The 22,887-nt window shown below is 49.0% G+C and overlaps 1 protein-coding gene across 1 annotated transcript in view; it reads left to right on the plus strand.

Moving 5' to 3' along the window:
• The first annotated feature begins 10,867 nt into the window (after window positions 1–10,867).
• MAP4 (microtubule associated protein 4) overlaps window positions 10,868–22,887 on the plus strand; it is a 359,198-nt gene continuing 347,178 nt past the window's right edge. Inside the window, exon 1 of the mRNA XM_060247898.1 lies at window positions 10,868–11,009. The gene's annotated coding sequence lies outside the window, so the exon portion shown is untranslated. The remainder of the gene's footprint in view (window positions 11,010–22,887) is intronic.

The raw sequence follows: 22,887 nt of genomic DNA on the forward strand, positions 1-22,887 counted from the left end.
CACTCCTCCACTTGCAGCTGCTGGAATGGCCTTGGGTCAGCCATAGCTCTCTTATCTGGGAGAACCAGGTTTGATTCCCTGCTCCTCCACTTGCAGCTGCTGGAATGGTCTTGGGTCAGCCAGAGCTCTCTTATCTGGGAGAATGGGGTTTGGTTCCCCACTCCTCCACTTGCAGCTGCTGGAATGGCCTTGGGTCAGCCATAGCTCTCTTATCTGGGAGAACCAGGTTTGATTCCCCGCTCCTCCACTTGCAGCTGCTAGAATGGTCTTGGGTCAGCCATAGCTCTCTTATCTGGGAGAACCAGGTTTGATTCCCCGCTCCTCCACTTGCAGCTGCTGGAATGGTCTTGGGTCAGCCAGAGCTCTAATAGAGAGCCAGTTTGGTGTAGTGGTGAAGTGCGCGGACTCTTATCTGGGAGAACCGGGTTTGATTCCCCACTCCTCCACTTGCAGCTGCTGGAATGCCTTGGGTCAGCCAGAGCTCTCGCAGAGTTTTCCTTGAAAGGGCAGCTGCTGTGAGAGCCCTTTCAGCCCCACCCACCTCACGGGGTGTCTGTTGTGGGGGAGGAAGGAAAAGGAGGTTGTGAGCCACTCTCTCTGAGATTCCCCACTCCTCCACTTGCAGCTGCTGGAATGGCCTTAGGTCAGCCATAGCTATCGCAGGAGTTGTCCTTGAAAGGGCAGCTACTGGGAGAGCTCTCTCAGCCCCACCTACCTCACAGGGTGTCTGTTGTGGGGCAAGAAGATATAGGAGATTGTGAGCCACTCTAAGACTCTGATTCAGAAAAGAAGGGCAGGGTATCAATCTACAGCCTTCTCCTTCTTCTGAGCCCCCTCCCTTTGTCAGGCTCTCGCCTCCTCAAATACCACCCACAAACCTCCAGGAATTTCCCAACTCTCATGCGCCTCTCTGTCTCACCCGTCCCACGCTGCCTCAGATCAATTGCTAATTCTGAGTGTGTTCTCTTGGTAACTGAAAACAAAACAGGTCTCACGCTGACAGCTAAAGAGCAGGCTTCAAAACGACGGGCAAATCCTGGAAGGAAGCTGGAGTTGATGCTTGCTGAGCCGCTCTGGCAGAGGACTCTCTAGTGCAGAGGTGTCAAACTTGTGGCCCAGGGGCCGAATCAGACCCTCAGGGGGCACCTATCAGGCCCCCGAGCAACTGGCTGCCATCTGCTTCCTTCTCCCTCTCTCTTGCTTCCTTCTGCATCACACCTTGCTTTGCCAGGCTTGCTCAAGAGCTACTGAGCAAAGTTTCTATTTTCTCCATTGGCTGAGACTTCTCCCTTGGAGAGTCGAGCCTCTCTTCCTTCTATTGGCTGAGGCTCTTCCCCCTCCTGGTCCCCTGATGAAGGAGGGAAAGAGTCAGAGCTTTCTTTGCCCAGTTCCCTGGATCGCACAGGAGAGATACAAAGAAAGCGCCTTTTAAGACTGCTGATGTTTTAAGAACGCTTTAAGATTTTTGTTTTAAAAAAATCTTTATAAAGGACACAGACAAAAACAATTAAATTTATATCTCTGCTACCTAATCTTAAATAGGTACACAGATGGCCCAGCTCAGCATGGCTCGGCCCGACAAAGTCTCATTTATGTCAGATCTGGCCCTCAACACCCCTGCTCTAGTAGCTCACGAGATAGATCCTTCATGGAACCCAGGTGCCGGAAAGTGATCAGGGGCAGAATGGAGCCTTGGCTGGAGGCAGCCCCGTTTGCCCAGCGTCATTTCTTCTAGTGCAGGGAGGGCACAGATGTTGGTATTCAAGAAAGCCGTCCCCATCAGGGAAGGGCTGTGGCTTAGTGGCAGAACATCTCCTTGGTGTGCAGAAGGTCGCAGGCTCGATTCTGCTGTCCTGGCACTCAGCTGGCTGTACAGCAGTGGTCCCCAGCCTTTTTGGCACCACGGACCAGTTTTGTGGAAGACAGTTTTTCCATGGACCGGAGGGGGTGTGTGTGATGGTTTCAGGATGATACAGTTGTGCACTTTATTTTGGTGTAGTGGTGAAGTGCACAGACTCTTATCCTGGAGAACCGGGTTTGATTCCCCACTCCTCCACCTGCACCTGCTGGAATGGCCTTGGGTCAGCCATAGCTCTAATAGAGAGCCAGTTTGGTGTAGTGGTGAAGTGTGCGGACTCTTATCTGGGAGAACCGGGTTTGATTGCCCACTCTTCCCCTTGCAGCTGCTGGAATGGCCTTGGGTCAGCCATAGCTCTAATAGAGAGCCATTTGGGTATAGTGGTTAAGTGCGTGGACTCTTATCTGGGAAAACCGGGTTTGATTCCCCACTCCTCCACTTGCAGCAGCTGGACTGGCCTTGGGTCAGCCATAGCTCTAATAGAGAGCCAGTTTGGTGTAGTGGTGAAGTGTGCGGACTCTTATCTGGGAGAACCGGGTTTGATTGCCCACTCCTCCCCTTGCAGCTGCTGGAATGGCCTTGGGTCAGCCAGAGCTCTAATAGAGAGCCATTTGGGTATAGTGGTTAAGTGCATGGACTCTTATCTGGGAGAACCGAGTTTGATTCCCCACTCCTCCACTTGCAGCTGCTGGAATGGCCTTGGGTTAGCCGTTGCTGTTGCAGAACTGTCCTTGAAAGGGCAGACTCTGTCAGAGCTCTCTCAGCCCCACCCACCTCACAGGAGGACTGGCTCTACATGTTTTTGAAGGGGGGGCAAGATTAAGAAAATGACGCCCCCTTATGGGTCTTTCTATCTTATGGTCCCATAGAATACAATGGACTCCATACCCAATTTGGCACCCCCCCCTTGGCGTCTGGGGCAAGCAGCCGCCTCTAGATCCGGCCCTGCCTCACAGGTTGTCTGTTGTGGGGGAAGGAGATAAAGGAGATTGTGAGCCACTCTGAGATTCAGAGTGGAGGGCAGGATATAAATCCGATGTCTTGTTATTATTACCAAATTATTATTACCAAATTGTAATATATAATGAAAAAATTATATAACTCATGGCCCGGTTGCTAACAGGCTGCTAACAGGCTGCGGACCCCTGCTTTACGGTACCATATTTAAATGGGAGGGGCCATGGCTAAAGAAGAAGAATTTGGTTTTTATACCTCACCTTTCTCTACCTTGAGGAGTCTCAAAGCAGCCCCCAATTGCCTTCACTGCCTCTCCCCATGGGAGGCACCCTGTGAGGCAGGTGGGGCTGAGAGAGCTCTGACAGAACTGGGTCTGGCCCTAGGTCACCCTGCTGGTTTCCTGTGGAGGAGGAGTGGGAAACGAAACCCTGCTCTCCAGATTAAAATCCACCACTCTGAACAGTGGCAAAAGGCCTCTGCTCGGCATGCAGAAGATCCAGGTTCAATCCCCAGTAGCATCTCCAGTTAAAAGGATGAGGCAGGGGGTGACCTGAAGACCTCCGCCTGAGACCCTGGAGAGCAGCTGCCAGCTTGAGTAGACTGAGGGACTGATTCTGTTGTGTCTGTTGTGAGGGAGGAAGATAAAAGAGACTGTGAGCTGCTCTGAGATTTGGAGTGGAGGGCGGGATATAAATCTAATATCATCTTCTTCCTCTTCTTCTTCTATCCAGGATTGGGGGCCTGCGCTTCCTTACTGCCCTGCTACTTTCCCCATCACCCCCGCCAGGTCCTTGGCGCCTGTTTCTCTTCTTCTGTGCCCAACGTGTGCAGATCTTGGACAAAGATGGCAACTGTCAGGATGTCTTGGAAGCATTCCCTGGAACAACATCAAGGGCCGATCGTGCCTGCTGTTTTCAGGGGGCGAGAGAGCCGCAAGACGGGGACACGCAAACACGCACACCTCTTTGTCCCCGCCATTTGGACACAAGGCGAGGGGAACCGTTTTAATAGATAGTCAAATCCCTTAATCTCCAGATAGAAGCCAGCTGAACAGCCGAATGGCTAAAGGACAGAGAATATCCTCGGGGCTGGGCTGTGCATCGCGTGTCCAGCGCCTTATTTAATCAGCTGCTGCCGTATTTATAAAAGGTGACTCAAGGCTAACCAGCAGCGGCCCTTCCTTCTTTGCCCAGGCCTGGCTTGCTGCATCATAGTAGGCCTCGGGCTCTGCTTTGTGCCTGGAAAGAGTCTTTTGGGGAGGTGGACTAAATGGGCTGTCCTATAGACGACGGGGTGGAATTGTTTTCTGTGGCCCCAGAAGGTAGGACCAGAACCAGTGGGTTGAAATTAAATCAAAAGAGTTTCCTGCTCAACATTAGGAAGAACTTCCTGACAGAGCAGTTCCTCAGTGGAACAGGCTTCCTCCTCGGGAGGTGGTGGGCTCTCCTTCCTTGGAGGTTTTTAAGCAGAGGCTCGATGGCCATCTGACAGCGATGAGGATCCTGTGAATTTAGGGGGAGGTGTTTGTGAGTTTCGTGCATTGTGCACGGGGTTGGACTAGATGGCCCTGGAGGTCCCTTCCAACTCTTCTATGATTCTAACAGGCTTCCTCCTCGGAGGTAGTGGGTTCTCCTTAGAGAGCCAGTTTGGTGTAGTGGTTAAGTGTGCGGACTCTTATCTGGGTGAACCGGGTTTGATTCCCCACTCCTCCACTTGCACCTGCTAGCATGGCCTTGGGTCAGCCATAGCTCTGGCAGAGGTTGTCCTTGAAAGGGCAGCTGCTGTGAGAGCCCTCTCAGCTCCACCCACCTCACAGGGTGTCTGTTGTGGGGGAGGAAGGGAAAGGAGATTGTGAGCCGCTCTGAGACTCTTCAGAGTGGAGGGCGGGATATAAATCCAATATCATCTTCTTCTTCTCCTTCCTTGGAGGTTTTTAAACCAAGGCTAGATGGCCATCTGACAGCAATGAGGATCCTGTGAATTGAGGGGGAGGTGTTTGTGAGTTTCCTGCCTTGTGCAGGGGGTTGGACTAGATGACCCTGGAGGTCCCTTCCAACTCTTATGATTCTATGGCCTCTATGGTGCTTCCTAACTCTGTGATTCCCTGTTTCTGCCTGGAAGATACGAAGCTAATTTGGCACATTTGAAAACACTGCTTCGTTGACAAGTTTTGCTCTGGCGAGTGCATGCAAAAGTGGAACTGCAGGAAAAGCTGCCTTCAAGAGAAAAGCATGTAGGCCTTCCTTCCACTCCCAGGTGAATAGCACAACATTCAGGTGCGCTTCCAGAGGCTACACAGAAAGGAAAATTCCAGCCTGTTTTCCCTTCGATGCAGAATCATGATCAGAGAAGCTAGACTGGGCATGATTCTTCTCACCTTGCAACTATCAACAGCAGGGGCCTAGCTTATGACTCAGCTTATGAACCTGAAAAAGCAGAGGATCTGGACCTGTGGCATGGCAAGCTTAACAAAACAGCCTCCCTTTTTAATTGGGGGAAACCCAATTGGATCTAACCCAGTGCATGCAGAAACACAGCACAAACTGGATTGGACCCAATCTGTTTTTTTTTCCAATTGCCCTGGGCCTATTCATTTAAAATATTGAGAAGATAATGCAAAAATTTTAAAGGATTATGATTATAAAGGCATCCCTCTGCCCCCCCCAGCAATCCTCTCTTCACTTACATTTAACCAGGGTTGCCAACCTCCAGGTGGTAGCTGGAGAGTTCCCAGGATCACAGTTGATTTCCAGGCAACAAAGGTCAGTTAACCTGAAGAAAATGGCTGCTTTGGAAGGTGAGGTCCATGGCATTATACCTCTTTGAAGTGCTTCCCCTCCCCCATCCCTGCCCTCCACACACACACACATCCAAATCTCCAGGTATTTCCTAACCCAGTGCGAGAAACCCTGCTTCCAACACACCCCATTATTCTCTCTTCTTCCCTAACCAAACTGCTAAGTGTACACAGGATGGCAGTCTCACAGTGCAATCCTAAGAACCCTTTCCCCCCTCCTCAATAAAATGGGATTTACTTCTGAGTAGACCATACCATGTGGCTTAGCGGAGCGTCTGTCTATTTGCCCACCCTCTGCTTTTCCTTGTGGTTCAAGGCAGCTTACAATAATAGGGCTTTTTTCAAAAACGCAGTCCCGGCTGGATTGGGATCAGAGGTTGTGGCCTAATAAGAAAATGAGTTCCTGCTGGGCTTTTTCTACAAAGCTCCTCTGATAATAGTTAAAATACTTTTTAAAAATTATTTTTTAAAACATGCTTAAAATGTTAGTACTCTTTGGTCATAAAGCTGCTTTTTTGGTATTTCTCCTATGGGATCCAAGGAACTGGGCAAAGGAAGCGCTGGCTCTTTCCTTCCTTTCCAGGAGTCTCAGCCAACAGAAGGAAGTGAGGCTTGGCTCATTAGCTCTGCTGCACGATTGAGAGAGCCTGGAAAAACAAGCTCCACCCCCTTCCTTCCCAAGGGAGGAGCCTCAGCCAATGAAGAAAAATGAGGCTTTTCTCTGTAGCTCCTGTGCGATTGAGCAAGCCTTGCAAAGCAAGCTGTTACGCAGAAGGAAGCAAGAGAGAGGGAGAAGGAAGCAGATGACAGCCAGTTGCTGGAGGGCCTGATACAACCCGTGGGCTGCATGTTTGACACCCCCGGGTTAGAGTGTTGGATGTGGGGGACCAGATTCGAGTCTTCATTGTGCCATGGAAACTTCCTATGTGACCGGGGCTGGTTGCAAGCTCTCAGCTCAACCTACCTCACAGGTTTGTTTGGAAGATGAAATAGAGGAGAGAACGATGTAAGCCCCTTTGAAGAGAAAGGAAGGGTATGAATAAGTAAATAGATAATTTTATCCACACCACAATCCTGTGGGGCAGGTGAAGCTGAGAGAGAGTGTGACTGGCACAAGGTCACCCATCAGGCTTCTATCCGCTGCACCACATTCATTTGGATGCCCTGAAATTCCATTTCCTGTTGAACAATGGAAATTATAATTTCTGCCGCACTCCTAGAATAGGCCCAAAACCCCAGGCAAAGGTGTATACTAGCTAGAGTGTAGGACTTTTAACTGCAGAGTCCTGAGTTCCATTACAAATAAATATACAAAGCCTTCAGCACATATTTAGAAAACGTAGTTTCTAAGAGGCCACACCAAGCCTCATCCCTTTAGGGTTGCCAAGTCTGATTCAAGAAATATCTGGGGACTTTGGGGGTGGAGTCAGGAACCACTGGGGGTGGAGCCAAGAGCCAGGTTGTGACAAGCACAATCGAACTCCAAAGAGAGTTCCGGCCATCACATTTAAAGGGACCGCACACCTTTTCAATGCCTTCCCTCCACTGGAAATCATGAAAGACGGGCACCTTTTGGGGGGGCTCATAGCATTGGACCCCCAGGTTCAATGCTTCTGAAGATAGGTATTTTGGGAAGAGGCAATGAGATGCTATGCTGAAAATTGGTGCCTCTACCTCAAAAAACAGCCCCCTCCCCAGATCAATTCTCCATTATACCCTATGGAAATCGGTCTCCATAGGGAATCATGGAGTGCCCAGCAGACATTTTCCTCCCCCGCTTTCTGATGACCCTGAAGCGGGGGGAGGGGGGCCTCCAAACCAGGGAATCCCCTGCCCTCGCCTGGAGATCGGCACCCATAACTCCCCAGCGTTCATTTACTACATCTGTACCCCTCCTTTCTCTCCTAGGGGGACCTAAGGCGGCTTACGTCGTTCTGCTCTCCATTTTATCCTCACACCAACCCAGTGAGCTCCCATGGTACGGGTGGGGATTCGAACACAGATCTCCCAGATGCAAGCAGCCCGACACGCTTCCCCATTGCACCATACCGGCTCTCTACCCGCTACCCCGGCTGGAATTATCCGCAGCGCCGCGGTGCAACCCCCCCACCGTGCATTTCCCGGGTCTTTTGCTTTGCTCCGCATTGCCGCGTCTCCTTGCCCCGCCCCTCTCCCCTGTGGCCCCGCCCCCCAGCTGCCGCGGCGCTCCTCCTCCTCCCTCCCCGCGCGCGCCGCACAACCCCGCTCCCACCCGCCCTCCTCCCGCGCTCGCTGCCATTGGCTGCGTCGCTGAGGACCCCGGCCGGCGATTGGCCGGATTCGAAGGCGCCTCAGCCAGCAGGTTCGGGTGCGGCGGGCGAGGCCTGAGGCGGTGGCGGCTTCTCGCGCTCCTCCCTCGGCCTTCCCTCCTCCTCCTCCTCCTCCCGGCCGGGCTCGCCGCAGGGGACGGGCAAGGCAGGCAGCGACATTCGCCGGGCGGCGGCTCCTTCGCGGACCCCGGTAAGGGCGGAGGGGGCGGGGCCTCTTCTTCTCGAGGGGAGCGTGAGTGACAGCTGGGGGGGGCGAAGGAGGCGGGGCTCGCGGGAAGCGCAGACCTGGGAACAAAGCAGGAGTCAAGTGGCAGCTTTAAGCCCAACCCATTGCTCTCTTTGGGGAGGGGGCTGCGGGTGGGCGTGGCCCCTCTTCTGCTGCGGCGGCGCGGGCTGGGAAGCGCCCGGGTCCGACAGGGGTGGGGAAGAGTGGCTCTCCGGATGTTTTTTTGCATGGCCAATGGCTGGGGCTGATGGGAGTTGTAGGCAGAAAACATCTGGAGAGCCACTCTTCCCCACCCCTGGAAGAGCCAGGGGGAGAGCCCTTGCAACGTGGAGGGGAGGGGGCTTCGCAACCCCCCCTCCCTCCCTGCAGTTGCTTCGGTGCAAAGGAGAGGAGTCAAGTGGCGTGGTTCAGAATGCAAAATGGTGCGCATTTGAGATCCAGTGGCAGAATAATAAAGTTAACCAACTGAGCAACGCTTTGGTCTGCTTAGCATGAGCGTGAGAAACTAATAATGCTGTGACACGTCAGAAGGTCTGTTAAGGAAGGGACGGTGGCTCAGTGGTAGAGCATCTGCTTGGGAAGCAGGAGGTCCCAGGTTCAATCCCCGGCATCTCCAAAAAAAGGGTCCAGGCAAATAGGCGTGAAAAACCTCAGCTTGTGACCCTGGAGAGCCGCTGCCAGTCTGAGAAGACAATACTGACTTTGATGGACCAAAGGTCTGATTCAGTATAAGGCAGCTTCATATGTTCACAAGGAATGAAGGCAACTTTAAGGGAGGGATGGTAGCTCAGTGGTAGAGCATCTACTTGGTAAGCAGTAGGTCCCAGGTTCAATCCCCGGCATCTCCAACTAAAAAGGGTCCAGGCAAGTAGGCGTGAAAAACCTCAGCTTGAGACCCTGGAGAGCCGCTGCCAGTCTGAGAAGACAATACTGACTTTGATGGACCGAGGGTCTGATTCAGTATAAGGCAGCTTCATATGTTCAAGCTGGCCCAGGTTTTCTTGTAACAATAGACAGATCCAAGTGGGCAGGCAGCCCTGTTGGTCTGAAGCGGTGGGACAAAATAAGAGTCAAGCGGCGCCTTTAAGACCGACAAAGTTTTATTCGGAATGTAAGCCTTCGTGTGCTCTAAGCACACTTCGTCCGTCGAGGAATCCGGTATGGTGAGCAGAGCTACGTATACCTCATAGGCAGTGGTTTAGAATGCAAAATGGTACAAATTTAAGATTTTTGCTTCGGTGCATGCCTTCTTCCCCCAGCCTCCCTTTCTCTCTAGGGTGTGTGCGGGGTGCTGGAGCCAAGTCTCTCTTGGAACAACCCTGCGAGGCTAAGGGAGGCCAAAAGAAAACCCAAGTGGGCGGCCGCGGGTTCAGGATTCGACGCTGGTGTCAGCGTGAGAACTTCCCAGGCCGAGGGAGTTTCATGAGGTGGGGGGATCTGAGCCCGCGACTGCAGTCACACTCATGAAATACTCCACTTTCCGTTGGTGTTCAGTGTACTTTCCAACCTGGTTTTGCCAGTTCACACAGTAAAATCTAGTTGTAAAGTGCACTGAAAGTGGATTATTTAGTGTTTGTGACTACAGCCGGCGTGTCCCAGAGCAGAGCCCCACGCTGCTGCAGACGCTGGGTAGGAATTCCCCTGCCTTCTTGCCTCCTTTGGCCTGATGGGGAGAAGATGGGGGAAACGACAGCTGCCCGCCCTGCATGTGACACACATGCAAATCTTTGGTCTTTAGTCGCACACACAAATCTTAACGCTTGAATACAAATCTTTATGATCCCTGTTTGCTTTTGCTCCTCTCCCGGCTGTGTCTTTGGATGGATGACTTCCCTCCTGCACAGTTTCTTCCTGTTTGGAGAGCCTTGATTCTGTGTGATAGATAGCTGTACTCGGCTGTCTGGAAATGTAACATTATGAGTTTCCCAGAGCTTTGTTTCTCTTTGTTTGGTCCGGCCGTCATTTGCTTGACATGTGTGTTGAGATTGACATCCCATCCCATCCCATGGACCTCCCCTTTTTCTTTTCATCTCTAAAACCCCTGAATGTGTGTTTGTTGGTAAACCATCTTAACTACTTTGTGTGTGTGTGTGTGTTGTAAACTTTTGCAGGGTGGTGGAGGCAGTTTGCAAAACACAACAAACCAGAATGCCAGCTGGGGGTGTGTGCAGATCAGGTTTCTAATTATCGCTCTTTGGGTGGTGGAAGGGAGGGATGAGCTGTAATTATGATAGGTGTTAATAGAAATGACAGGAAGTTTGCAGAAAGGGCCTGTGGAGGAACATCCTGTCTGAATTAGGATGGTCATCTGCCTTGAGACGCTGCTGTAGCTATGTCATCCCGGGAGGAAGTGGGGACTTCTGGAGAGGCGTCTTTGTTGAAGCTCTGATCTGCGTATCGGCTGGGAAAGGCTCCCAGAAGTAGCAAGCTTGCGGAGATGTGAGTTTGGGCACACATTGTGGCTTTGGGTTAGAGACGTCTGGCTTTTTTGTTTCTGGTTACGTGGTTCCTTCCTTTCCTTGCAGCTGCGGCTGGCTCTTCTCCCTCCCAGCTTTTACAGGGATGGTTCTAGCATTGCATCAGAGGATATTTTGCGCTGTAATCCAGTCATACGGCCAGGGCGAGCGCTCATGGAACCGCTGCTTGAAGGGATGGGTGTGGTGAGCTGCAGGGATACGGCAGTAGCGGCAGAAGCCCGGCTGGCCTGTATGGTAACTGCCCACTCATCGGCGCTGGAGATCTGAACGGCAAGCTATTTATATAAACCAGGCCTAGCTTCAAGCTGGGCGCACAGATTTAGAAGGAGCAGTTGTCATATTTTAAGTATTAAATGCGTGTGGTATGAGCGCTACGCTGCCTTGGGTAAGTTTAGACACAGGGCCCTGCTGGTCTTGGGGAGGGAGGGCTTCTGCCGCACAGACTCACCCTGCCCCTCCCCTTCAAGCGCATACCATGCCTGCCTGTCTGCTTTGTCATGGCCACATTCACTTTTTGTTGGTGGGTCTTTGGAAATTAAAAACCCCAAAGAGTAATTGTGTGTGTCTGTCTGAAAGGCAGAATGCCCAGGAGTTTTGGGGACTCTTGATAGTTCTTTAAGGTACTGGAGCATTTGGGGGGGGGGGTCTTCAGATTAACGCTCCTGACTTGGCTAAAGTTAAGTCTCTGATTCTTTACCCTCCATCCTGTGTTGGTTGAGTGCATTTGTGACCCTCTTGCTTTTAGAATTCTGAGTGCTTAAATGTTCTTATTTGGCTCTGATTGAAATAATCCTTCATGCAAGGGAAGGCTCTGAAAAGAAAATTAATTTGTGTTGGCTTGCAAATGAGTTGACTTCTGAAAATGCGAAGGGGAGCAGCTTAAAGCGAGGTACTAGAGTGACAGCCACCTCAGTTCCCTAAATAAGTATGAAAACTGTTTAAAATTTGTGAGCTGCTTTTGACACTGGGGCATGAGAAGCACATCTGTGTCCAGTCGGGGAATGTAGCACAAGCCTGGCCATTTGTTGTTTAAGCTGCTCTGTCCCAAGGTCTTACGGTGGATAATGGATGTTAAAAATGTTTGCTAGTTCAGAATTGTCATTTCATGGAGAAAGTGTTATAGTTGCAACATTTATATCATTCCATTAACTGGTACTCTTTTCACTTCTTTATGGGATTTATAGTGCAGTCCTAAATGGGGTTACTCCAGTGTAGGCCAACTGAAGTCTGCACAGAGCTACAGTGTTGATTTCTGAAATCTTGGCTGTCCCCTGTTTGACGTGTGTTTCGGGAGCTACATGTGGCTCTTTCCACATACTGCGTGGCTCTCAAAGCCCTCACTTCCCCATCAGCCAGCTTGGAGAAGGCAGTCTTCTCTTTAAATCACTTCTCCAAGTCAGCTAGCAGAGAGGGAGAATACATTTAAAGTTAAAGTTGCTTTCTTGCTGCCTCTCCCTCTCTCCCCAATCAGTTTGCCTGCCGGCTTACCTACCTACATGTGACGTTCATGTCTTGCGGCTCTCAAACATCTGACGTTTATTCTATGAGGCTCTTACGTTAAGCAAGCTTGTCCACCCCTGATCTATATCTTGTTGTGTAATTGCTGGATGTTAGTGATCTGTAGTGATTTTATGAAACGGGAAGTGCGATGACTGATGCTTGTCTAGAAAGGGACATATGTGGTGGACTTGTGACAAAGCGAAAGAATTTTGGCGGATGATACAACAAGAAATCTCCAAAATTCTGGGCTACGACTTTAAGAAAACTGCAGAGACTTTTTTGCTTGGATTACAATTAGAAAAATTTCCAAAGGAAGACAGGACTGTAATTTGGTACTTGCTCTCAGCTGCTAGGACATTGCATGCGCAGCTGTGGAAACAAGAAAAAATACCAGAGAAATGGGACTGGGTTGTGAAAGTTTTATCGTGGAGTGAGATGGACAAATTAACTAAAACCTTAAGAAATTATGATTTAGATGTATTTAAAAAGGAGTGGAAGGAATTTAAAGGATAAATAGAGAAAGAGTGGAACGTAAAAAGACACTGGACAATTTTTTAGCATGAATGAGAAGAAAAAAAAGTAGTGAACTTTGGTTGGTTAGGGGTACCTTTAAAATTGAATTTAAATATATAACTTCGGGGAAGTCTAGTAATGGAGGGAGGGGGGTTGAAATATCATATGGGTTAACGATAGAAAAGAGATAATTAAATATTGTAACCATATGTTATTAATAAATTTGTAAAACATAGAAAGGGACATTCTGTGCATGCTAACAAGCCCTTCTGGTCATTTCACTGCTGTGTGGCTCCTGGTTGTTGGAATCTGAAAACATTCTGGAGCGAATGGTTTGCGAAACCTGGTGCTGGAGGAGAAGAAAAAAAGTGAATCAGGAAACATTGAAGAGGTGCCAAGATGGGACGTCGGGGGTGAAGAAGAGGAGAGTACCGTGATGGGGGCGTGGCCTTTGAAGCACAGAGACTAGTCCAACGTATAACAGAAGGGACACGGGAAGGAAGAAGAATGAAGAAAGGCCCACCAATTAAACACAGGAGGAGAAAGGCGCGGAGACAGATGCTGACCTGGAAAGGCTTGCGCGAAGCAGAACAGAGTGGACAGCTGTCAGAGGACAATCTGCAGATTGAAATATCTGGCAGATTATTAAATCAGGGTGTAACTGCTGCTTTAATAATTTAGGGGTGGTATAGCAGCCTGAATAGCCCTGGTTGGACTGATATTGTCAGAGGTTGGAAGCTAAGCTACAGAACAAAGCCTGGGTCCAGTGGCGCCTTTAAGACCAACGCAGATGGCATGCACACGGAAACTTCTACCCAGGATGAAACTGTGTTGGTCTTAAAGGGGCCACTGGACTCAGACTTTCAACCCTGCTTAGTATGTTTGGCCTCTTATGATAATGGAAAGGACGTACATATAATGAAAGAATAAAATTCATTGGTCCTAAAGGATTCCACTGGACTCAAACTTTGTTCTGTTGCTTCAGACCAATATGGCTGTCCATTTAAGAAGATGAAGATATTGGATTTATATCCTGCCCTCCACTCCGAAGAATCTCAGAGTGGCTCACAATCTCCTTTACCTTCCTCCCCCACAACAGACACTCTGTGAGGTGGGTGGGGCTGGAGAGGGCTCTCACAGCAGCTGCCCTTTCAAGGACAACCTCTGCCAGAGCTATGGCTGACCCAAGGCCATTCCAGCAGGTGCAAGTGGAGGAGTGGGGAATCAAACCTGGTTCTCCCAGACAAGAGTCCGCACACTTAACCACTACACCAAACTGGCTCTCTATTAGAGCTATGGCTGACCCAAGGCCATGCCAGCAGGTGCAAGTGGAGAAGTGGGGAATCAAACCCGGTTCTCCCAGACAAGAGTCCACACACTTAACCACTACACCAAACTATCTCTTAAATATAGGGTTGGCTAGTACTTGGATGGGAGAACACCAAGGAAGTCCAGGGCTTCTATGCAAGGAAGGCAACAGCATCCCAGCCCTTCTCATCTTTTATCCTGGAACACCCCCCCCCCCCCCCATGGTCATGGAGTTTCCATGAGTCAGTTATAATTTGATGGCACACAGTTATTGTAACATGCATATCTATTATTCAGCCAGTTCCATGATTACACCTTGAGAAGCCAGTTTGGTGTAGTGGTTAAGTACACAAACTCTTATTTGGGAGAACTGGATTTGATTCCTCCACTTGCAGCTGCTGGAATGACCTTGGGTCAGCCATAGCTCTTGCAGGAGTTGTCCTTGAAAAGGCATCTTCTGGGAGAGCTCTCTCAGCCCCACCCACCTCACAGGGTGTCTGTTGTGGGGGAAGAAGATAAAGGAGATTGTGAGCCACTCTGAGACTCTGATTCAGAGAGAAGGGCAGGGTATAAATCCTACAGTTGTCTTTTTCTTCAGTCTTCTTGAAAGTTATTCCCTGCTAACATAAAGGAGGTGAGTGGTCAACGCTGCTAGATCCCTTGAGTTGGCTCCAGCTTCCTCATCATTGATCTGTGGTGTCATTGTGTGTTATGTTGTGTGAGTATGTGTCAGTTTTTAGAAGTAGTTTGAACTCAACCAGAGTAAGCTCTCTTTCCATCCCAGATGTGGGATGGCAGCGGCCCAGATGTGGCTTCTTCTCCCGCTCTGCTGCCCTTGAAGAATCCGCCTCCTCCTCTTCCAGTTTGGTGTAGTGGTTAAGTTTGGTGTAGTGGTTAAGTGCGCGGTTTGCCATTGCCTTCCCCAGTCCTCTACACTTTCCTCCCAGCAAGCTGGGTACTCATTTTACCGACCTCGGAAGGATGGAAGGCTGAGTCAACCTGGAGAGCCAGTTTGGTGTAGTGGTTAAGTGTGCGGACTCTTATCTGGGAGAACTGGGTTTGATTCCCCACTCCTCCACTTGCACCTGCTGGAATGGCCTTGGGTCAGCCATAGCTCTGGGGGAGAGGATGTCCTTGAAAGGGCAGCTGTTGTGAGACCCTCTCAGCCCCATCCAGCTCACAGGGTGTCTGTTGTGGAGGGAGAAGATATGGGAGATTGTAAGCCGCTCTGAGTCTCTGACTCAGAGAGAAGGGTGTGGTATAAATCTGCAATTCTTCCTCCACCTCCTCCTATCATCCATCATCATGTTCCAGAGGCCTTCTGAAAAATTGTGAAGCAGCTTGTGGGCCAGCCAGAATGCTCCCGTGGCTGGATGGTGCCCTTTTGGCTGTGATTTCCACACCTCTGAGCTGGGCTCTTGATGAATTTCTCTTAACCATACACATATATGCATGGCTCTGGCTATGTATGCATGCCCACAAAGGCTATGTACGTGTGGCTCGAACGATGTCTTGAAGGCACCTGCTGCTGCTGTTGTCCTTTTGCTGCTGCGTGTGTGCTTGTGCATACGGGCCCTTTGTGTCCTCCTTGCTACTGAGCAGTCGCCAAGTCTTTTGCTGCTGGCATAAAGGGCTTTACAGCGATTGTCCGGTTCTCGCCTTGCCCATTATCGCTTGTGAATGTCCTGTTTATTTCTTGTTCCTTGCATTTTGGCATGCTACTCTCTTGAGGTCTTGTCTTTGTATTTCTTGTTAGACTGTCCGATGTTGTTTATGTCTTTGACTTGTAGGATCCAGAGCCAATTTGCCTGTTGATTTATTGATTCTTGCAATTATTTGGATCCATGCAGTAGCTTTGCAGTGGAGAGCCAGTTTGGTGTAGAGCCAGTTTTGGTGTAGTGGTTAAGTGTGCGGACTCTTACCTGGGAGAACCGGGTTTGATTCCCCACTCCTCCACTTGCACCTGCTGGCATGGCCTTGGGTCAGCCATAGCTCTAATAGAGAGCCAGTTGGGTGTAGTGGTTAAGTGCCTGGACTCTTTTCTGGGAGAACCGGGTTTGATTCCCCACTCCTCCACTTGCACCTGCTGGAATGGCCTTGGGTCAGCCATAGCTCTGGCAGAGGTTGTCCTTGAAAGGGCAGCTGCTGTGAGAGCCCTCTCCAGCCCCACCCACCTCACAGGGTGTTTGTTGTGGGGGAGGAAGGTAAAGGAGATTGTGAGACCCTCTGAGACTCTTCGGAGTGGAGGGTGGGATATAAATCCAATATCTTCTTCTTCTTTGCCAGTTTAGCTTTTCTCTTTGTCCCCCCCCCCCTCACCTTCCTCTGGGCAGTGCCTCATTGCCGCTTGAGTTATTAAAAGGACGCTCGTTAACCTAACCTCATAAAGATCAGGGTGGGGAGGAGGCAGCTTTCTAGTTTTTTTGAGCTTAATTAGCAGCACTGCATCTGGTGAGCAAGAGGCCCAAGGTCTGCTGAAATCCAAGCAGGTGGGTGCATTCCCTTTGAAACCACCTTAATTAAGCTTGTTGGGCCGAGAGGTGCATTGTTGCTTCTGTGTCGTCCTTGGCAGTGGCTCAAAGGCAGAATTATTTGAACCAGGGGTGTCAAACATGTGGCCTGGGGGCTGAATCATGCCCCCAGAGGGCTCCTATCGGGCCTGTGAGGAACTCACTGTCATCTGCTCCCTTTTCCCTCCCTTGCTTCCTTCTGCATCACTGCTTGCTTTTTCAGGCTTGCTCAATCGCACAGGAGTTACAGAGCAAGGTGGGGGAAGGAGAGGTAGCTTTGCCAGGGTGTCTTAATTGCATAGCAAACCTAGTGAGCCGAACCTCTCTCCCTTCTGTTGGTTGAGGCTCAGCAAGCCAGTGAGGTGGATTAGGCTGAGTGTTTGTCTGTGTCCTTTATGAAGTTTATATCTCCCTGACCTGGCATTACATTTTATGACTCACATGGCTCGGCCCGACAAGGTCAAGAACTGGCCCTCATAGCAAATGAGTTCGTCACCCCTGATTTAAACCATGCTGGAAATCTGATTATTGTCTCTAAACAGATGAGGATTGGTGCTGTTTTGTATTTCAGCGGCATCTCCCATGTGCCTTGTTCTGAAAGAACGCTGTGCTCCTGAGAGTGTCCAAGTGGCTCGTTTTTTTCACAGTTGCATTGGTTTCTTTGCCTTGTTGTTTTGGGCAATGAAATCTTCAGACGGTGTAATGATGGAAGTTGTTTTGTGTTCCATTGAGTGGAAGCAAAGCAGGACATAAATATTTTAAATGTAGTAAATAGATGCATATTTCTCTTTTGTCTAGGAAATGCATGGAGCCTTTCTGCCCCATTAGGATCACCAAGGCTGCTAACAATTAAACAACATCAAAAGAGTCTTGAAAAAACCAAGTTGGGGAAGCACTTCCTTTTTATCTCTCTCAACTGCACCAACTGGCCACCTACCTAGATTGTGCTCTGTTGCTTTAAGGCTAGGCTACTGTAATATATTACTCCTGGGGTTGCTCTTGATAACTGTTCCGAAACTTTAGTAGGTACAGAATGTTGCTGCTGGATTATTGATTGGTTTACACTGGTGTGATTGTGTAACACTCGTGTTCTGGCAGCTTCATTGGCTACCTGCTTGTTTCTGGACACAGTTCAAAGCACCTTCAAAGCCCTTCGTGACCTGGGATACATTTACCCAGTGGGCTGCCTTTCCCTGTATGATTCTGTGCCAGATAACATCATTGGGCATCTCATGTTTGGCAGGCCTCTGTATTTGGAAGGTGTGCTGTTTTAGAGCCAATGTTCGTTTTCATTGGCTGTGTCCACCCTTGGAGCAGGTACAGGGAGTTCCAGCACTGCTTCTCTTCCATAAAAGGTGCAAAGGGGAATTATTTCAGTGCACTTTTGGGGAAATTTATTTATTTTATTATATTTATATCCTGCTCTCCCCTGACGGGCTCAGGGCGGGTAACCGCAGTTAAAGCAACATGTAATTAAATCGTTACAATAAAATCATTAAAACATCTCAAACGTATGCAGTACCTAATGAATGTCTCTAATTGGCAGCTGGTGGTGGTATATATGGCTCAGAGCTGCAGTACTGCGGTCTGGCGCCAGGTTAACTCAGCCCTCCATCCTTCTGAGGTCAGTAAAATGAGTCCCCAGCTTGCTGGGGGGAAAGCGTAGATGACTGGGGAAGGCAATGGCAAACCACCCCGTAAAAAGTCTGCCGTGAAAACATTGTGAAAGCAAAGTCACCCCAGAGTCGGAAACGACTGGTGCTTGCACAGGGGACCTTTCCTTTTAAGAGCCCTGTGGCGCAGAGTGTTAAAGCTGCATTACTGCAGTCCTAAGCTCTGCTCATGACCTGAGTTCGATCCCCGGTGGAAGCTGGGTTTTCAGGTAGCCGGCCCAAAGTTGACTCAGCCCTCCATCCTTCCGAGGTCAGTAAAATGAGTCCCCAGCTTGCTGGGGGGGGGGGGGAAGCGTAGATGACTGGGGAAGGCAATGGCAAACCACCCCGTAAAAAGTCTGCCGTGAAAACATTGTGAAAGCAAAGTCACCCCAGAGTCGGAAACGACTGGTGCTTGCACAGGGGACCTTTCCTTTTAAGAGCCCTGTGGCGCAGAGTGTTAAAGCTGCACTACTGTAGTCCTAAGCTCTGCTCATGACCTGAGTTCGATCCCCGGTGGAAGCTGGGTTTTCAGGTAGCCGGCCCAAAGTTGACTCAGCCCTCCATCCTTCCGAGGTCGGTAAAATGAGTCCCCAGCTTGCTGGGGGGAAAGCGTAGATGACTGGGGAAGGCAATGGCAAACCACCCCGTAAAAAGTCTGCCATGAAAACATTGTGAAAGCAACATCACCCCAGAGTCAGAAACGACTGGTGCTTGCGCAGGGGACCTTTCTTTTTCCTTTCCCTTAACTCTTATGCATTTTTTTTTTTGCATTTCAGTTGTGTGTGTTTAAATCTTGTGAGTCGCCGTGGGTGTTATAGAAAGTTGGGATATAAATATTTAAAATAAATGCATCTTAAAACCATTTAAAACCCGTAGAATTAGTAATGTAAAGGTCATTTGAGTTGCATTGAAAATTTTATTAGGCGCGTGGAGTGTTCAGAACATTAAAAGGTGACCTGGCTGGTTTCACGTCCTTTCTAGGTTTCAGCTGTAATTTTTGCAGGCCAAATACAGTGTGCGTTCGACTGATAATTACGTATCCTGCCGGGCGGGGCAAACAGTTCTTGGGCTACAGTTTCACTTTCTGTTGGAGCTCAAGGCTCTTTGCTTTGCAGTCCCAGCCTGTTCCTTTTTCATGGCGTAGCCTGCTGAATCACCGCTTCAGTAGGTGAACGCAATCAGAGCGTTTCAACATGAGCTGAGGTGGAAGAGAGCGTGGGTTTATGATTCACCCTTCATCTGTATTGCGAAGTGTTTGTGTTTTTGCACCTGGGTACCAGCATTGGGAGGCGCAGAATCTCCTAAGCAGCTGCATTTTGGTGCCGTTAGGGCAAAGCGAGCAACAGGGAAGGCAGAGCAAATGAAGAGCAGTTTGGCAAAACACAGTGGAAAGAAGAAAGGGGGAAAAATAGATGTCTGAGGTCAGCCGTTCTAGGCCATGCACTGCTACTAATATTGGAACTGGTCTTGGGCAAGGATGACGGTGCAGATATTACTGCAATGTCCAGCAGTAGCTTGATTTTGTTTATATATAGATTGACATTTCAGTTACTAATGTGTTAGGATTTCTTTTTTTAAATAAAATTATATCTGAAATGCTCAGGGGCTCCCTCTCCTTGGTCTGTTGCATTCAAGGTAATGCATGGGATGGAGAAAGTAGAGAAAGAAGTCCTTTTCTCCCTTTCTCACAATACAAGAACTCGTGGGCATTCGATGAAATTGCTGAGCAGACAGGTTAAAACGGATAAAAGGAAGTACTTCTTCACCCAAAGGGTGATTAAAATGTGGAATTCACTGCCACAGGAGGTGGTGGCGGCCACAAGTGTAGCCACCTTCAAGATGGGTTTAGATAAAAATATGGAGCAGAGGTCCATCAGTGGCTATTAGCCACAGTGTGTGTGTATATATAATTTTTTTTGCCACTGTGTGACACAGAGTGTTGGACTGGATGGGCCGTTGGCCTGATCCAACAGGGCTTCTCTTATGTTCTTATGTGACACAGAGTGCTGGACTGGATGGGCCATTGGCCTGATCCAACAGGGCTTCTCTTATGTTCTTATGTGACACAGAGTGTTGGACTGGATGGGCCATTAGCCTGATCCAACAGGGCTTCTCTTATGTTTCTTATGTGACACAGAGTGTTGAACTGGATGGGCCATTGGCCTGATCCAACAGGGCTTCTCTTATGTTCTTATGTGACACAGAGTGTTGGACTGGAGGGGCCACTGGCCTGATCCAACAGGGCTTCTCTTATGTTCTTAAGGTGCCTTGCTTTAATTTGGGATTTTGTGTGGTTTTTAAAGCGATAGCTATCCGCTCGGAGTCCTTGAGATGTCGGCCGTAGTGCCTCCTAGTGAGGGGTTCCTTATGACTCACTGCCTGCATTCCAGGAAATTGTGCTTCAAGGTGGGTGGAGCTTCAGCTGTGGCTGTTTTCAGCCCCTGATGGTTTTATGGGCTCCTGCATCAAAGCCTTGCTCGCCCATGAGGATCTCACTGCACTCTTGACTGCTAACGTTCTTCCAGTCTTTAGTTCTAGGCAGATGGGTTAGATAATTCTCCTGGCGCAGGGAAGCTTGCTGACAGCCTTGATTTCGATGACCAAGCCTGTACTTAAATTTGAGGCCCCAAATACCGTGGTTGTTTTGGTGGTTACCCTTTTCCTGTAGAAAGCAGATGGGTCGTGATGCAAAACTGTAGAAATAGAAAGATCCAAGCGGGCAGCCGTGTTGGTCTGAAGCAATAGAACAAAGCAGTAGACAAAGGGGTACCTTTAAGACCAACTAAGTTTTGTTCAGGATGTAAGCTTTCGTATGGTCTAAGCAGTCTTCATCAGACAAAAATGTCTGATGAAGTCCGCTTGGAGCATACGAAAGCTTACATCCTGAATAAAAGTTAGTCTTAAAGGTGCACTTGTTTACTGCTTTGTTATGTAGAAACAGAAGTATCTTAGCGTAACACCACCCATCCGAACGAGAGGGAAGTTCATTGTTAAGCTAATGCACATATTCTTTTGAACAAGGTTTTTGAGTCCTGTGCACCTTTAAGACCAACAAAGTTCCTGTGCATGAAAGCTTATACCCAGAATTAAACTTTGTTGGTCTTAAAGGTGCCACTGGTTTCAAACTTTGTTCTTTTGCTTCATTCCAGCACGGCTGCATGCCTGAATCTGTTCTCCTTTTGAGCTCTGTTCCAAATTTTGGAGCTGGGCAATAGCTCAGCAAACAGAAGACCCAATGTAAAGCTCTCCTGAGTGCCCAGTAAAAATTTAAAACCCTGACAGAAGTCTGCCAGATCTTACGATTTCAGTGAAACCACCAATTAGACGTGAGTAAAGCTATCAAAGCACATTTAATCAGGTATCGTTGGAACAGTTCCTTTTTGCATTAAAACAGATCTAATGGCTTCTTAGGGTATGTCTGTACATTGAGCTTGGCTTTTATTGCCGTAATCAAAAGCCAGGGATGAATAATTCATCATTGCACTTTGAGTCCAGGAAGATACTCTATTTGAGATGATGGGATGGAGAAAGTAGAGGAAGAAGTCCTTTTCTCCCCTTTCTCACAATACAAGAACTCGTGGGCGTTCAGTGAAATTGCTGAGCAGTCAGGTTAAAACGGATAGAAGGAAGTACTTCTTCACCCAAAAGGTGATTAACATGTGGAATTCACTCCCACAGGAGGTGGTGGTGGCTACAAGCATAGCCAGCTTCAAGAGGGGATTGTAAAATATGGAGCAGAGGTCCATCAGAGGCTATTAGCCACAGTGTGTGTGTGTGTGTATATATATATATATATATATGTGTGTGTGTGTGTGTGTGTGTGTGTATACACACACATATATTGGCCACTGTGTGACACAGAGTGTTGGACTGGATGGGCCACTGGCCCTGATCCAACAGGGCTTCTCTTATGTTCTTATGTGACACAGAGTGTTGGACTGGATGGGCCATTGGCCTGATCCAACATGGCTTCTCTTATGTTCTTATGTGACGCAGAGTGCTGGACTGGATGGGCCATTGGCCTGATCCAACAGGGCTTCTCTTATGTTCTTATGTGACACAGAGTGTTGGACTGGGTGGGCCACTGGCCTGATCCAACAGGGCTTCTCTTATGTTCTTATGGGACACAGAGTGTTGGACTGGATGGGCCACTGGCCTGATCCCAACATGGCTTCTCTTATGTTCTTATGATGAGCGTGAGCTTCCTTCATGGGCTGTGATGGCCAGTCAGTATTTGGATATCCAGATTGGTTGTCAAAAGAATACTTCCATGGTTTTTCAGCAGCTTAATCATTGATATTACCTCCATAATTTGGATTCACTTGTTACTCTCACTTTTGTATTGTTAACTGTTCTTTAGATCCTCTAGAATTTCTTTGTACAGGCCCTGTATTTTTGTTGGGAAGAGAGATATAATTAGACAGAGGGTGGGAGAGAGAGGTGTCATCTTTGCTGGCTTGTCCACCTGAAATCTGAAGGGTTTTTTTTTTTGTTCAGTTGCACAGTTGAGTCTGACTCTTTACCACCCCATGGACCAAGTCACGCCAGGCCCTCCTGTCTTCCATCATCCTCCGAAGTCTGCTCAAATTCGTGTTAGTTATATCAGTAACGCTGTCCAGCCATCTCATAAGAACATAAGAGAAGCCAGGCCAATGGCCCATCCTGTCCAACACTCTGTATCACACAGCAGCCAAAACACACACACTATAGCCACTGATGGACCTCTGCTCCATATTTTTATCCAATCCCCTCTTGAAGCTGGCTATGCTTGTAGCCG

Source organism: Heteronotia binoei, chromosome 10 (genome assembly GCF_032191835.1).
Source record: "Heteronotia binoei isolate CCM8104 ecotype False Entrance Well chromosome 10, APGP_CSIRO_Hbin_v1, whole genome shotgun sequence".
NCBI classification, from domain to species: domain Eukaryota; kingdom Metazoa; phylum Chordata; class Lepidosauria; order Squamata; family Gekkonidae; genus Heteronotia; species Heteronotia binoei.